At 34.1% G+C, this 16,585-nt stretch overlaps 1 protein-coding gene across 3 annotated transcripts in view; it reads right to left on the reverse strand.

Annotated features, from left to right (window-relative positions):
* The window catches only part of FSTL5 (follistatin like 5), a 630,648-nt gene that overhangs the window by 186,071 nt on the left and 427,992 nt on the right, over positions 1 to 16,585 (reverse strand). The gene's annotated exons all lie outside the window — the stretch shown is intronic.

The following is a 16,585-nucleotide window of genomic DNA, read 5'->3' on the forward strand; positions in this document are numbered from 1 at the left end:
ATCTTTTATGTGTTTATCTCACTAATATTTGTTTATAACTTAGTATATACACTATCACAGTAACTATAGCCTCTAGTTCTCATTAACTAAAATCTAGCAACATGTGATATATTTTCACTTACTCATGAGTTTTTCTACTCCCATTGTAAATATTATGAAACACCTACTAGGGAATAAACACCATTCAAGCACTGTGTATATAACAGGGAACCAACCAACCAAAATTTGACATCAGGAAGCATAACTACAGCGAGGGGAATCAGAGTAAACACATGAAGAATCTCATCTCCAGTGTAAAATTATGGCAGGGAAACATTATGGTGGGAAACTGACTTTAGATGGAATGGCCATGAAAGTACTCTCTACCAGGGGATGTCTTCCTCACAGAAAGGTTAGACTTGGAAAGAAAGCAGCCATGGGAGGAGCCAGAACGAGGAGGGAGGTCCCCACAAATGAAAGCTGCAAAGTTCTGAGCTGTTGGAGGTGTCCTTGCAGTGTCGTCATCACTGACTTTGGGGCTGGATGGGGTCACTGGGGGAAACAGAAGAGGGTAAAAGCCTAGATGTCGTGAAAATCTAAAGGTAGTGAGTGATGGGTTAGCTGGCAAACAAGAAGGCTGAGGATCAGCAATACGTGGGAAGGTAGGAGGGAAAAGAGATGCTTCACAGTTGTGTTCCTTCTAATAATTCACAACAGCAAATTCAAATAATAAAGTTGAACTTTAATGTTACTTCCAGATGAAGGAAAACCAATCAAACAATATATACATAAAAGTATTTGGAGTTAAATGGAAATAGTGTATTCATACTTACTAAGGAATGAAAATGTTCTATCCCTACTAACTTTTAGGATAATAACATGTAGTTCAATAACAAAGTGAAAAATGAACAAGGGTTTTCTTCAGTTTCCAAAGTATGTTTTTTCACTAAAGGAAAATAAGATTAGTGGCAGTTTAGAGGGCTAGAAAAGTCAGATTTCTCTACTTCATCCTTCTCCAGAACTATTCTATGATTATGGTAGATTAGTTTGGTGCTTGAATCCACACTGTTGTGTTCAGCCTTTGTGATATTCAGTAGCCCATAGACTTGTAACATGATTCTCTAGATTCATTTAACAAAGATAAAAGGGTGGAGATGAGAAGTATAGAAGCCACCATGCCTTTCTGAGAGCATGATTTCAATTAGGCATAAAAGGTTATGAAGCTTCAGAGGGAATTATTGCTCATGAATTGATAGGCTGGCTACCGTGGGGGTTAGGGATTGGAAGATGTAAGGAAAGGTGTTGAAGTGGGATCTGTAACAGAAACAAGAGTTATGTGATGAAGGCGAATCCCATAAACTCTTGTCCCAGAATGATCATCTCTAAAATTGGGATATGAGTGATAACTACCATGTTACAAGACTAAACATTTTAATTTGTAAAAAATACTTACGAACACTGCAACACTACATTTTTAATATAAAGGCTTATTGTTGTTTTGTTATTCTAATTTTAAATCACTTAATAATTACAGCTTAAGATTGAATACTGAAATTTAAACAAGCTTGAAGTTAATTAAGGTAGTAAATCTTTTAACCAAGCCTGAGGGGTACAATATCTATTGAACCCAAAATATAATCACAGCATTTTTTGGAAACTGGAACTAATACATTACAATTCACTAATGCAGCACCTAATATAATGTCCCCGACATTTACCGTGGTGGTCTAATCATGTAAGTATCAATACTTAATAGGTGGTGATCCGGATGACGTGAAAAGAAGGGACAGGAGCATGGGAGCTAGAGGACAGAGTGGGAGTGAGGGAGAAGGTCACAGGAAGACCAGAAGCCAAAATCCCTTCAAATATTATCCTTTAAGAAAACATTCAGGTAAATCCATATGCAAAAAGTTCTATTTACATTTCAGAAATACTCACCTGAACTTTCCTTTAAAAAGCACATTCTCTTACCATCTTTTAAATTATAAATTACAAGTTTTGTTCCACATGTAACTTTTCTGGAGCATATCTGGTCTGTGAACTGACTAACAGCATAAGTATATAGAGTACAGAAAATATAATGAAGTGTGAAGGTCATGTTTAAAATATTTATTTTCTGCAAAGACTTTGATTGAAACAAACATTATAAGGTATGCAAAACATGAATTCCTAATGCAGTTCAATTATATTTAATATGTCATTGACTAATTAAAACTTGTTTGTGTTTTACTTTTTAATCCTTACAGCACTATATATATATATTCCCAAATTATTTTCATGTTTAAAGAAAGAAAATATCTAAACATTTAAATTTAAAAAGTGATATGAGCTTATAACGGATTATTGCTAACAAGAATTGTGCTTCCAATTTATTTGAACTCCCTAAAGAGGGAACTTTACCAAGTGGTTTTATATTAGAAAGGACCAGTCTCTTCTGTCATACTTGACACTCTTCTTTAGTAATTGTTTTATCTCAGAATTATAAAAAATAAATCTAATAAAATTGGCATGACTATTAAAGCTTAATTATCCTATAGGGATTCTGTTAAAGTTCTCAGTCTTTTTCTATATGAACTCAGAGATCTGATGCTTAACAATTATCTGATTCTGAGACAGTAAGAACTCCTTGAACCTCAGTTTCCTCACCTTTAAAATAAGGTTAGGAAAACATTTCATCTGATTAAATAAGTTTGGGTCAGTTAATGTTCTAGTATACTACCTGTCACAAAATAGGCATTCATTAAACCAGAATTAACTTAGAAGGAATTTACCAAAGGGGCAAAAGCAAGGATTTTGAAATCAGAACCTTGGAAAGGATTTTGATTCCATTCTATACTTGCTGTATATGTTCACAAGTTAACTGGCCTCAATGATTACTAAGAATAAAAGAATGTTTATGATATATGCATATGAAGATTCTGATAAAGTACAAGTAATCACTTTCATTGTCATTTATAATTATATTCCAACTACCTATTCTCATTAGTAAATCTTCCTCCTAAACTCTGATAGAAAATCATTCCTATATTCCATCCATAATAAAATACACTATATTTAAAATAATTTTATTCTCAGAGACTAAGTATATGCAATCAACAAAAATTCATCAATCCCTCTTCATCATTTAATGGTTGATAATCCCAAAAATAGTGAAGGAAAACCTTAATTTAAATATAGGACTGTAATCAGGTATCCATTATTATCTTTTATGGGATCTCAATTAGAGATATTTATTGAGATGATAGAAACTGTAATCAATTGTGGCTGAAGAATGTCACCTGCCGTATCAGCAAACAAAGGATGCTGGGCCATCAAGCCCTCACTCACTGCAGCTGCCCCCAAAGATGCCCCCTGAGGGGACTCAGGATGGGAAAGAGCAGGATACTGACCCCAGAGAGTTAAGGTGCACATCAAAGGAGTGATGTCAGTGAGCCCAGACTCTTTCCTCTTCCCGTACATAGAAGAGCTCTAAACTCATTAACATGAGGTGTCTGGTTTTCTTTAATTAACAGTAATCTTTTGATGTTCTGACGACTGCTTTATTTATTTCTTTCTTTATTTTTGCAAAAACCCCTCTATATCCTGGCTCCTCCCTCACTTCTGTGGAGCCGTCCCTCGGAGCATCTGAGAGGCTGCCTCCTGGGCTTACATCCTCAGTATGCTGCCAAATGAAACATAAGCCTCAACTTTTAGGTTCTGCATTTTTTTTTCAGGTGACACAATCAACAAGGATCAGGTAAAATAAATAAATAAAAGATAAAAGCCTCCTGAAAAATTACAAATTTATGTAGTCCCACCCTCCAGATTTATATTCAAGGGCAACATAACAAAAAAGGTACCTTTATCAAGTGTTATAACTATACCTAGGGTAAAAAGAATCTGATTTTTTCGCCTCTTTAAATATCAAAATCTTGAAACATGAAAAATGAGTTGTACAATCCCTTTGTTCTTGCATAGAAACATTATTAATTGTTTCACTGAAGTGTATCACTCCCTGTAGCACCATAAGAAATGTTAGAGTGACAACGGGATTGAATTACCCTCAGTAGATCGAATAAACATCAAAACGAAATGGTACAATTATTCTCCATTTCTCCCCATGCTTCTATATTTACACTATCATTATACTTCTGGTGCCATCTTCCATAATGGCATGTGTAGAAACTTTTTAACAGGCTATTGTAGCAATACGTTTTAAAAAGGTAGCCCATGATGAAGTGAATCAGCTATATGTATACCTATATCCCCTCCCTCTTGGACCTCCCTCCAACACCCCCCATCCCACCCATCTAGGTCATCACAGAGCACCGGGCTGAGCTCCCTGTGCTATACAGCACGTTCCCACTAGCTATCTGTTTCACGTATGGTAGTGTATGTATGTCAGCCCCAATCTCCTAATTCATCCCATCCCCCCATCTTCCCCACCTGTCCACATGTCTGTTCTCTATGTCTGTGTCTCTATTCCTGCCTTGCAAATAGGTTCATCTGTAAAGCAGCTATACCCCAATAAAAAAAAATGAATAGGTCATAAAGAACATTAATAATTTAGTGTTACAATATCTCTAAAATTTTCAAAGTATATACTCACTTTAGGGGACTCTACCCTACAACAATGAAAGCATCAGTATATAAGGATATATTCACAAAGATGTGTTTACTTCAGTATTGTTTACAGTGGGGAAAAAACAACCCTGAATGTCTATTAGTAGAGAAATAGTTGAATAAATTCTGGTACGTTCGTACTGTGGAAAAAACAAAAAACATAGCATACTTAGTTTTCCTTCTGTCAAAGTTACTTTATTATGCCACACCTTTTGAAACTGTTTGGATTCTATCTGCTTCTCAACAATCACATTCTCTTATTTCTCCTGGTAATCTGATTTTAAGAGCAACACATTCCTTTTTCCCCCTAAAATGTATCTTCAAACTTTATTCCTTTATTAGAAACCGTGGAGACATTTAAAAAACTCATCTGGTAGAAAAGTTTATCATCCTCATTTTACAGTGAAGAGGCTGCAAATCTCAGTCCAGATTCCCATCTAGTTAAGGGTAGAGAAGGCCTTTCTGAAGGCAAAGACCACGGCCTTCATACAGCGTCATTCTGCCTTCCTATTGCCTGGCCTATATTACCTTAGCTCAACACTTGAATCATGATTACAAACAAAATGCTACTTTCCCAAAGCAGATTTTTGCCTTTTTCACTTATCATTTTATAAATATTATAAATATTGAATTGTGCTTCCCAATGTTTCCTATAACTTACTTCTTTTGATTTTGTTTTCTAATCCTCAGGGGATAAACCCCAAGGTTGTATTTGTGAAGTCTTGTTGAGATCATTACATATTCATTACTATTTATAATTTACCTAGTTTTCAGGGCAAAGAATACATTAGGAATTTACATAAAACCAGTTTAAGTTTAAAAGCTATATATCATCTTATTTGTTTTATATTTCTTAGAGATAGATCACCTGATATTTAAGACATGAAGTTTGCATTATTATGGTCTGACAAAACCCTAAGGCTGAGTTAATTTGCTCTTGTTGTTGGGATAATTAACCAGAGACTGTGGCCTACAGCTAGAGAAACATGGAACTGGGATGTCTTGTGCACCATAAATCCAACTGAAGCTTATATTAATCTTGTGAATTCACTGACACAATGTTCACAAATTTAAAAAAAATTTTTTCCTAAGTCACACTCATTAAATTCTCATGATAGTCATAGAACTTTTTAATCTACTTTATAGAGAAAATGTGTGAACTATTGTATCTTTTCTCCTCTCTTATCTAAAATGTACACTTTTGGGGAATTCCCTAGCAGTCCACTGGTTAGGACTCTGAACTTCCACCACAGGGGGCACGGGTCCCATCCTTGGTTGGGGAACTAAGATTTGCATGCTCCGTGGCACAGCCAAAAAAGAAAAAAAAAAAGAAGAAAAATGTAGTTTAAAAAATATATATACCCTTTTTTAATGTAATCTGCACATCACTTGCATTAGAATCCCAATGGATGCTTGTTTAAAAATATAGATTACTTCTTCCAGCCCATCTATTTATTAGATCGTGAGAGGGAACAAAACACATAATTAAAACCTTCCCGAGATGATTTTTAACATATATTAATGTTTGAGACCCACTACACATGCTCCTGCTTTTTTGCCTTTATCTGTGAAAAAATAAAGCTCTCCCTCATTTCCAAGAACAAATTATTTAGTTTTCTTAACCATATTACCTCACATTTTCCTTTTGTCATTCTTGCTAGATATCCTCCTTTATCTCCAGCAATCTGAAAAGCTTCTTTTATCTAAAACCCTTCTTTTATCTAAAAATTTATTCTGATTTCCTCTAATAAAAAGTAACTTGATCCAGCTACACTGCCTGATGTTTCAGCCCCAATATAGCTAAGTTTTGCCATGAACAACCCTCTGGAAGTAAAATTTTATGCCTATACTATTTTCTATTATATATGGTTCATCATTTTTTTCATCTATATTGTTCACATTGGTATTATCCTATATTTCTTGGCTAAGGTCCAATTTCAAACTTTAACTGACCTTATTGATAGAAAAGTTGACACAAGAATCAATCTGGGAATCTGAAATTGTGTAGGGCATATGCACATGGTTGTAATAACCATTACAAAACTTACTATACACAGATACTTGGGCCATAGGAATATCACCCCTTTGGCTTAGTGACCAGTATATGATGGTGGAAAATGAGAGAATGTTGCTGATTGTAGAAAAAACAATTTATTGGCTCACACAATGTTCATGCCATGCCCTTCCTGACATGACACATCTGCTCTAGGAGGATAAGGTAAAATTAGCCAGAGAGATCTGAAGATGCTTTACTGCTGATTTTTAAGATGGAGAAAAGGGGTCATGGGCCAAAAAAGCTGGCAGCCTCTAGAAGCTGGAGAAGATTTCCCCTTAGTCTCCGGAAGGAATGCAGCCTTGCCAACACCTTGATTTTAGCTGGTGAGATCCATCTTGGACATCTGATTATACTGAAGTAAGCCACTTGGTGCACCCTGCACACGAGGAGAAGGCATTTTTCAACGGTGCAGATACCAGGAGGTGGGATCAGTGGAACCATCCCTATCACAACTGTACTTTTGATGAGTGACAATACTTCAAGAAATTCTGAGTCTCCAGGGGCTGCAGGGGATGAGAAGATCCTGGCCTATGACAAATTGACTGGATGGAATTTTCAGACTGAAATGATGCTGACTCCATTAAACCTTGGGCAGTCTCTCCTGAGCTTCAGTCTGTGAACATGTCCCATACAGTGGGATATGGGAAATGTGTTTGGAAAAGCATCTCCTACCATCCCTCTGCCTTTTGTGGCTGTGTATTACAAAAGCAGCTGTGAGCCAGGGGTTACGACTATGGAATTTCTTGGCTCCTTTGGTTGATACTGGTTGCTCAGGTCTGCTTAGCTCCTGAACTCTTGCTGGCTAAAAGATCTCTCTCCACTCTGTCAGGGTTTGTAAACATACTCCAAGAAACTCAGGAATCTTGGAAGAAAAACTTTTGGGGACAATGGCTCTTTAGCTTTCTGTTAGACAAATGACTCCTTAACATTTGATTTCATTAGGAATAAAGTTCTCATGTCAAGATTCTAAACAAGAAAAATATTAGCCAGAAGACTCAGCAATGAAAGTGAGATATTAGGAAGTTAGCTGGCCCTACCTTGTCCACTTTCTTTGTCTACCTAAATTGCTTGCATGATGTCTGAAGTGCAACAACTGTGAAAAAGGAAGGCCCAGAATGAGGGTAAAGTAACCTGTTTCCAGGCTTGTTTTGTATCTATTCAACCACTCTATGTCTTTTGATTGGAACATTTAATCCATTTACATTTGAAGTAATTATGAAGAGGTATATACTTGTTTCCATTTTGTTAATTGTTTTCTAGGTTTTTTTTGCAGTTCTTTCTTGTTCTTTTGCTGTCTTCCCTTGTTATTTGACACCTATCTTTAGTGTTATGTTTGGACACCTTTCATTTTTGTGTGTGTGTATCTATTACAGGTTTTTGGTTTGTGGTTACTATGAGGTTTAGCTATAGCAACACATAGGCATGTGTACATATATATATATATAATATATATGATTATTTTAAGTTGATGATCTCTTAAGTTTGAAAGCATTCCAGCAATCCTGCATTTTCACACACCCACAGCATGTTTAATCTTTTTGACATCATGTTTTGCATCTTTTAGTTTTGTGTATCCCTTTACTACTTATTGTGGATATAAATGATTTTTACTACTTTTGTCTTTTAAACTTCCTACTAACTTCATAAATGCTTGATCTATATTACCTTTACTATATATTTGCCTTTATCAATGAGATTTTTCCTTTTATAATTTTCATATTTCTAGTTGTGGACTTTTCTTTTTCACTTAGAGAAGTCCCTTTAGCATTTCTTATAAAGCTTGTTTAGTGGTGCTGAACTCTTTTAGCTTTGCTTGTTGGTAAAACTCTTTATCTCTCCTTCAAATCTAAATAATTTGCTGGGTAGAGGATTCTTGGTTGTAGGCTTTTTTCCTTCTGGCCTGAAAAGTTTTGTTGAAAAGTCAGCTGACAGTCTTCTGTGAGTTCCCTTGTACATAAATAATTACTTTTACCTTGCTGTTTTTAATATTGTCTATTTTTTGCCATTTTAATTACAATGTGTCTTGGTGTGGTCCTCTGGGTTCATTTGTTTGAGACTCTTTTTGATTCCTGGGCATGGATTTCTACTTCCTTTCCCAGGTTAGAGATATTTTCAGTTATTATGTCTTCAGATATGTTCTCTGACCCTTCCTCTCTCCTGGGGTAGCAATACTTATATCAGACAAAATAGACTTTAAAACGAAGACTGTAACAAGAGACAAAGGAAGACATTACATACTTGATAAGGGATCATTTCAAGCATCTTTTCCAACCACTACACTACGAGATTATAAATCAACTACAGGAAAGAACTGCCAAAACCACAAACATGTGGAGGCTAAAAATATGCTACTCAAAATCCAAGGGGTCACTGAAGAAATCACAAAGTACCTAGAGACAAGTGAGAATAAAGCGCAATGATCCAAAATCTATGGAAAACAGCAAAAGCAGTCTTAAGAGGGAGGTTTGTAGCAACAACACCTCAGTAAACAAGAAAAAAATCTCAAACAAATAACCTAAACTTCCACCTAAAGGGACTAGAAAAAGAACAACAAACAGAACACAAAGTGACTAGATGAAAAGAAATAAAGATCAGAGCAGAAATGAATGAAATAGAGACTCAAAAAATAAGTAAATAAAAAAGATCAATGAAACTAAGAGCTGGTTCCTTGAAAAGAAAAATAAAATTGATAAACCTTTTACCAGACTCATTAAGAAAAAGAGGGAGGGGCAAAATCAATAAAATCATAAAGGAAAATAAAGAGGTTACAACTAAAAGTACAGAAATACCAAGAATCGTAAGAGACTACTATGAATATTTATGTGCCAGTAAAATGGACAACCTAGAAGAAATGGACAAATTCCTAGAAATGCACAGTCTTCCAAAACTGAATCAGGAAGAAATAAACATTGTGAACAGACCAATTACCAATAAAGAAATTAAATTAGAAAAACAAACAAACAAACAGAAACCTCCCAACGAATAAAGTCCAGGACCAGAGAGCTTCGCAGGTAAATTCTACCAAATATTTAAAGGAAACTTAACACCTACCCTCCTTAAATTATTCCAGAAAATTGCAGAGGAAAAAGTGCTTCTAAACTCATCCTACAAAACCAACATCACCCTGATACTAAAACCGGAGGAAGACAGCACACAAATAAAATTATAGGCCAGTATCACTGTTGAACATAGATACTAAATTATACTCTGTAACTATATATGAAAATTGTTAAGAAAGTGAACCGTAAAAGTTCTCATCACAAGGAAAAATATTTTTTTCTTTTATTTTGTATCTATATGAGATGATGGATGTTCACTAAACTTATTGTGATAATCATTTCATGCTGTATGTAAGTCAAATCATTATGCTGTATACCTTAAATTGTACAGTGCTATATGGCAATTATATTTCAATAAACCTGAAGGAAAAAAATGGAATTGATGACATCATTCTCATTAGAAAAAAAATAAGAGGGCAGAAAACAATGGAATGACATCTTTAAATCATGAATGAAAATAAAATTTTGAGCACGGGATTATATAGCTAGTGAAAATAAATTTTATAGATAAAGAAATGCTCAGATCCACAAAACAGAGAATTTATTTCCAGTTGACTAGCACTACAAGAAATGCTAAATTGGGTTCTTTAGGAGATAAGTAGCACATAGATAGATAGATAGATAATTTATAGGCCAAAGAAGAAATCATGAGTGAAGTTAGAAAATATTTCAAACTAAATGATGGTTAAAATATAAAATTTCAAAATGTGTGGTTGAAGCTAACATGGTGCATATATATTTAAATAGTTTATAGGAAAGTAATCAAAGTTTAACCTAAATTAGCTAAGAATAAATAAGCAAAATAAATCCATACTAGATAGAAGGAAAAATAATAAAGACCACAGCAGAAACCAATAAAAAACAATAAAAACAGAAATATTAACAAAACAAAATTTGGTTACTTGAAAAGGTGAATAAAGTTGATAAACCTCTCACAAGTTTCTTATAGGAAAAGAAAAAGATGACCTATAGTATATCAAAATTGAAGTAGATGCCATTACTACAGATCCTAAAGAAATGATGATAAAGTCATGCTCTACGTAATACTTGTATGTCAATACATTTGATGATTGGAATTTAGAATTATGGACTAATGGCTGAAAACACTCATATTAACCCAATAAACATGAGATGAAATAGAAAATCTGACTAGCCCTATATCTCTTAAAAAATTGTATTTATTATAAAAATCTTCCCCCAAAAATAAAATTCAGCGTTTAGATGTTTTCACTGGTGAATCCTATACAAACTCTACCACAAAGTAGAGGAAAAGAGCCACACTTAAACACATGTCATGATTCCAGGAAAACCTGATATTAAAACATGACAGAAACATGACTAGAATAGGAAATTATAGCCTTTTATGAATATCATGAAAATATTTAATAAAATATTAGCAGTTAAAAAATCAATATATGTAAGTGATCATAAATAAACAATAATATATATTTGACCAAATAAATTTATCCCAGGAATGAAAAGGTAGTTTAATCCTTGAAAACTGAACAATGTAATCTACTAAATTAACAGAATAGTATAACCATCTTAATATATAAAAACAAAACATAGGACACTTTTCAACTCATATTAATGATGAAATTCATGGCATATTAATGTAGAAGATAAATTTTCAATCTAATAAGGAGTATCTTGGCCATGACAATATATCATGGCCAAATTTGCTTTACCCAGGAAACCAAAGTGGTGTATACTATAAAAGTCAACTAACTATATTAAAAGATTGAAAGAGAAAATTCTTAAGACCATTCCAAAAACTGCAGAAGAAATAACACATTTGATAGGAAAGAATCATTGATGATAACATTTTTTGGCACATTCAGAATACAATAAACATCCTTTATCTGCCAACAGGTATTCAAAACTAGAATAAACATCATACTTAAGGGTCAAACCCTTTTGAGACCTGTAAGAAGAGAAAAATTCCTGTTTTCATCACTTGCACTCAAGATTGCACTGGAGTTTAGAGGAGGTTCAATAAGTCAAGGAAGAGAAATAAAAGCATAGAGATAGAACAGAAAGGACCGTGTCAGTATTCAACAACATTAGGACAAAATAATGGAGAAGTTTCAACAAAGTGTCAAGCAAGAATACATCTAACTAACACCCTTCTCTTCAACATGGGAAATATTTGTGTCAACACTTAAAGATTTATTTTTTCATTTTAAAAATATATTTTTGAGGCAGAAAATCTCAGTTTCATTCCTAGCTTTATTTCTAGAGTTTTCCAGTATCCTCAACAGAAATACCAAGCATCACAAGGAAGCATGGTTGAGATTGTATTTAAACAAAAACACACTGTTGTACTTTGGGTTATATTTGGTACTGATTCTGCACTATGGGAATTTTCTAAACTTTTTGGTCCAATTTTTATTTTATAATATATTGAATCCAATTAGAGATTATGATATCAATGAACACCATTGTCATTTCATTCTCAAGTGCACTAACAAAAATGACAAAAAAGTAAATGACTATAAAGTAAATTTTTTTATTATTTTTTAATTAGCACTATTTGTAAAAATACATTCATTCCACTCTTGTCAATTTTTATTTCAATATTTATGTGGCATTAGATTAAATAAATGACTACCAAATGTTCAGGTATTTAAATTTTTTAACTTGAAACATTTTGGGTTTTTTGTCTTATTTTTGTTTGTATGTTTGTTTATTTTTCAACCATGCCATGAAGCTTTCAGGATCTCAGTTCCCTGACCAAGGATTGAACCCTGGCCACAGCAGTGAAAGCCTGGAATCCTAACTACTACGCCACCAGGGACCTCCCTGAAATAGTATATTTGGAATCTTTATAAATTATAATTATTGCTGTTTGTGAAGATTATTCACCCTTTTCATATTTAATAAATGGGGGCCCTGATTTTTGGAATTTTACAGTGGAGTGTTACATTATCAATAAAACCATTCTATAATTTTTGATAATATTTTATTTTAGTTTTAGGTTCAGCTTTTACCAGTACATTCCTTGTTTTTTCCTTTGACACACTGTTTATGAAAGAAAAATAATAAAATCATGGTTTTGTATTTCCCACCTAAAGTGACTGACTTCTGACATGGTATGGTAATTCAGGTCAATGACAAATATCTGTTATTTCTATTAAGAAGGCTACCACTTCTCCTCATCAACTGGAACCTCTAATTAATAGTAGAATTGTGCAGGATATCTTGCAGTCTTTGCTCAGAGTGCTTTAATTTAATGTACCTGAGATATCTGAAATGGTAAAACTCCCAAGGACTTGCTTATACATTTCAAATTTATTGTTTCTATTTAATTAAATTTACATACGGTCTTAATGAGTTAAGTTTTCAAGAGAAATTTTTAAGTGATGAAAAAGATAATAGGGATGGATGGACAAAAGTGAAATTTTCCAATACTGTTTTCATACTACTGTACATCAAACAAAGACAATGGGGAAAATAAGTTCTTCCTCATAAGAGATAAGATAGCTATTACCAGTTAAAAACTGCATTTGAAGTAACTATTAAAGAATAACAGCTGTCACTCTATTCCTATTTTGAAATTCCCATGCCTGCCAGATCGAAGTGTGGATCTCTACTCCATAACTTATGCACTCAATTTGTTTTATTTTTTCTTTTTCTTATATTAATAGGGCCACATGCTAATTTTTGTTTGTTTGTTTTCTGTTTTTTGGGTTTTTTTTGTGGTACGCGGGCCTCTCACTCTTGTGGCCTCTCCCGTTGCGGAGCGCAGGCTCCGGACACGCAGGCTCAGTGGCCATGGCTCACGGGCCCAGCCGCTCCGCGGCATGTGGGATCTTCCTGGACCGGGGCACGAACCCGTGTCCCCTGCATCGGCAGGCGTACTCTCAACCACTGCACCACCAGGGAAGCCCCACATACTAATTTCTGAAAGCCTAAATGACTCCCAGTTCTGAAATCCAGATATAAGCATTTTACTTTGATATTTTAATCTTTCTCTGCATGTATAGACATAGCAATGTAATTTGTTTTAAAGATTGAAATTGAGGATATCTTTGGATATAATAATTTAGAGAATAATTGAAAAACATAAAATTGTGAGCATTTCAAATGTAAAGATTGTATACTTTTTTGATTCTCAAATATAGATACTATTAAAAGTTGCTTTATGTTATACAGGTAGAGACTTACAACAATAGGTGTCTAATTTTTTAACCATAACGCCTTAAAAACTTTCATCCTTCAATGTAAATTACTTTTTTATACTCATTTTAATAAAGTGCTCATAGAGCTCTATTTCAAAATAGAAACTTTGCGCTTCTTGAGAAAACAAAATGTCACCTAATACTCTGCAATAAGTTAAATGTCCAGAATGGAGTATTGCTCTTGTAAGATTAAAATATATGTGGAATCTAAAATAAATGATACAAATGAACTTATTTACAAAACAGAAAGAGACCCACAGACATAGAAAATAAACTTATGGTGACCAAAGAGGAAGTGGGGGAGAGTTTGGGATAAACATATACAAACTATTGTGTATAAAACAGATAACCAACAAGGACCTACTGTATAGCACAGGGAACTCTACTCAATATTTTGAGTTCTATAAGGGAAAAGAATCTGAAAAAGTATATATATATGTATATATATATAAATATATATATATGTGTGTATATATATAATATATATATGTATATGTGTATACCTATAACTGAATCACTGTGCTGTACACCTGAAAGTAATACAACATTGTAAATCAACTGTACTTCAATAAAAAAAAGAAAGAAAATGAATAAAATATCTATTCTCTCTTCTAACCTGTTTCACACCTTAGTGCATATCTTTTAAAATCTGTATCAGTTTTTCCCCTGTAGATATTATTGAGTTTGGATATATTTGTTGTATGCAAAACTTTAGTGTCAACCCTACACAGAAGTGCGATGTGGTGGAGTCTGGAAAAAGCAGAGAAGCCAGTGTCATGGTGAATAGCATGTACCTTGAGTGGGGCCTCTGGCCAGCATCACAGCAGCCACCATAGGGTCTGGGGAAGACCAACTTGCCCTTCTAGCTCCTCTCTGATTGCCAACAGCATGCAGTATTTTTCATCGGTGGAATAACAGAATAAAATATCCATCATATGGAAATAATAGCCTTCTGGAAAGTCCTTTTTAATCACATGCAAATTTAAAGTCTTCATAAATTGACCATCTTCTATGTTTACTAGTTTTTGGGTTTTTTTTGCAGTACGCGGGCCTCTCACTGTTGTGGCCTCTCCCGTTGCGGAGCACAGGCTCCGGATGCGCAGGCTCAGCGGCCATGGCTCACGGGCCCAGCCGCTCCGCGGCATGTGGGATCCTCCCGGATCAGAGCACGAATGATGCACGAAGGTGCATCGGCAGGCGGACTCTCAACCACTGCGCCACCAGGGAAGCCCCTGTTTACTAGTTTTTAATACCAGTATTTCACAATAATTTTAGAAAATGGATTTTCACCATGTGCCTTGGTGGAAAATACAGAAGCTCAAATATCATAATGGTTAATTATACGGAATTTATGTTTGATATTCACCAGAGTTTTATTTCTACTACTATAGTGATAAGTAGTGGACAGCCAGATGATTTCCCATGGATATTAGCAAATATTTTCCTGGAGTATTAAAGTGAATTTGACTATGATAACAGCATTTCTACCCTATGTATATAAAAAAAATGACTTCACATTTGAAACACAAGTTATTACTGAGAAAAAACTGAATTTATCTTGATATTATCCTATATATATGGACTTTGGATTAGTTTTATGATGGCAGTATGACAAAATACCTCATTTTAAATTCAAACCTAATACACAAGGAAGAATTAGACAAATGGAAAAAGTTCTACACAAAGTGGTACAACTTTGGAACCAACAAATCTGCCTTCATTTCTGGCTTTACTTCCAGCTCTATTTATATGATTTTGGTTAATCAGTCACATAGCCTCATTTTCTCATACATAAGTGGGAAAAAAGCACCTTTCCTTACAAGATTTTTATCACAATTAAATGAGATAGTTTAATATAACGCATTAGCACTGAGTTCGTCATGTGATAGGCACTCAAGAATGTTAATTCTCCTAACATTAGTTTTTATTTTACAGATTTGATTTGAAAAATCTATAATCTCTATGTTTTGAGATATGGAAAATATTGTAGTTATGGGAAATTGTAACAAAACAGCCAAAAATTGAACTTAAACTACCAATGAGTCCTGATGAGTCTAAAGGTTTCCTTAGTAAGGAAACGTCATAGTCTAAGCAGAAATATGACTGCAGTGATAAAACTGCTTATACGAAACATATGAATGGAAACTCCAAGTTTAAAGTTATGCCTAAGGAAAAGTTAATATATATAACAATATCAGGGTATAATTATTTTACTTTCTCATGTTAACCAAAGATTGATGACAGCCATATTAGTTTTGATGTGCGGAGTGATGCCAAAAAGGACATTTGAAATCACTCTATTCCATTAAGTGTAACATTAAATCCCAGTGAAATTTAAGTTTGAAGTTTATAATGCATCTCAATCTGAAATCTCCTTTTCTAATTAGTAATTTATCCCTTTTAACTTCCTATTAGGTTGGCTTTGCCAATCTTAAACCCAGATCACAATTTGTCATTTCTAACATCAAGATTCAAACTACTAATCGACAGCCAAGCTATCCTGCTGCCTGAACGTACAAAAAAAGTCACTGATCTCCAGGAACAGCAAAGCTTTATGTTTTATTGACTGCTTAGTATATTCAACTCAATAATATTTACTGGAAGCTTCCTATCCAGATATAATTTTGGTATTTGTTACATGGTTATAAAATAAGAATTAAGAAAACACTGCCAGTGAACACACCTTGGCATTTAGTGAAGGAGCTAAG

Source organism: Lagenorhynchus albirostris, chromosome 4 (assembly GCF_949774975.1).
Source record: "Lagenorhynchus albirostris chromosome 4, mLagAlb1.1, whole genome shotgun sequence".
NCBI lineage: Eukaryota > Metazoa > Chordata > Mammalia > Artiodactyla > Delphinidae > Lagenorhynchus > Lagenorhynchus albirostris.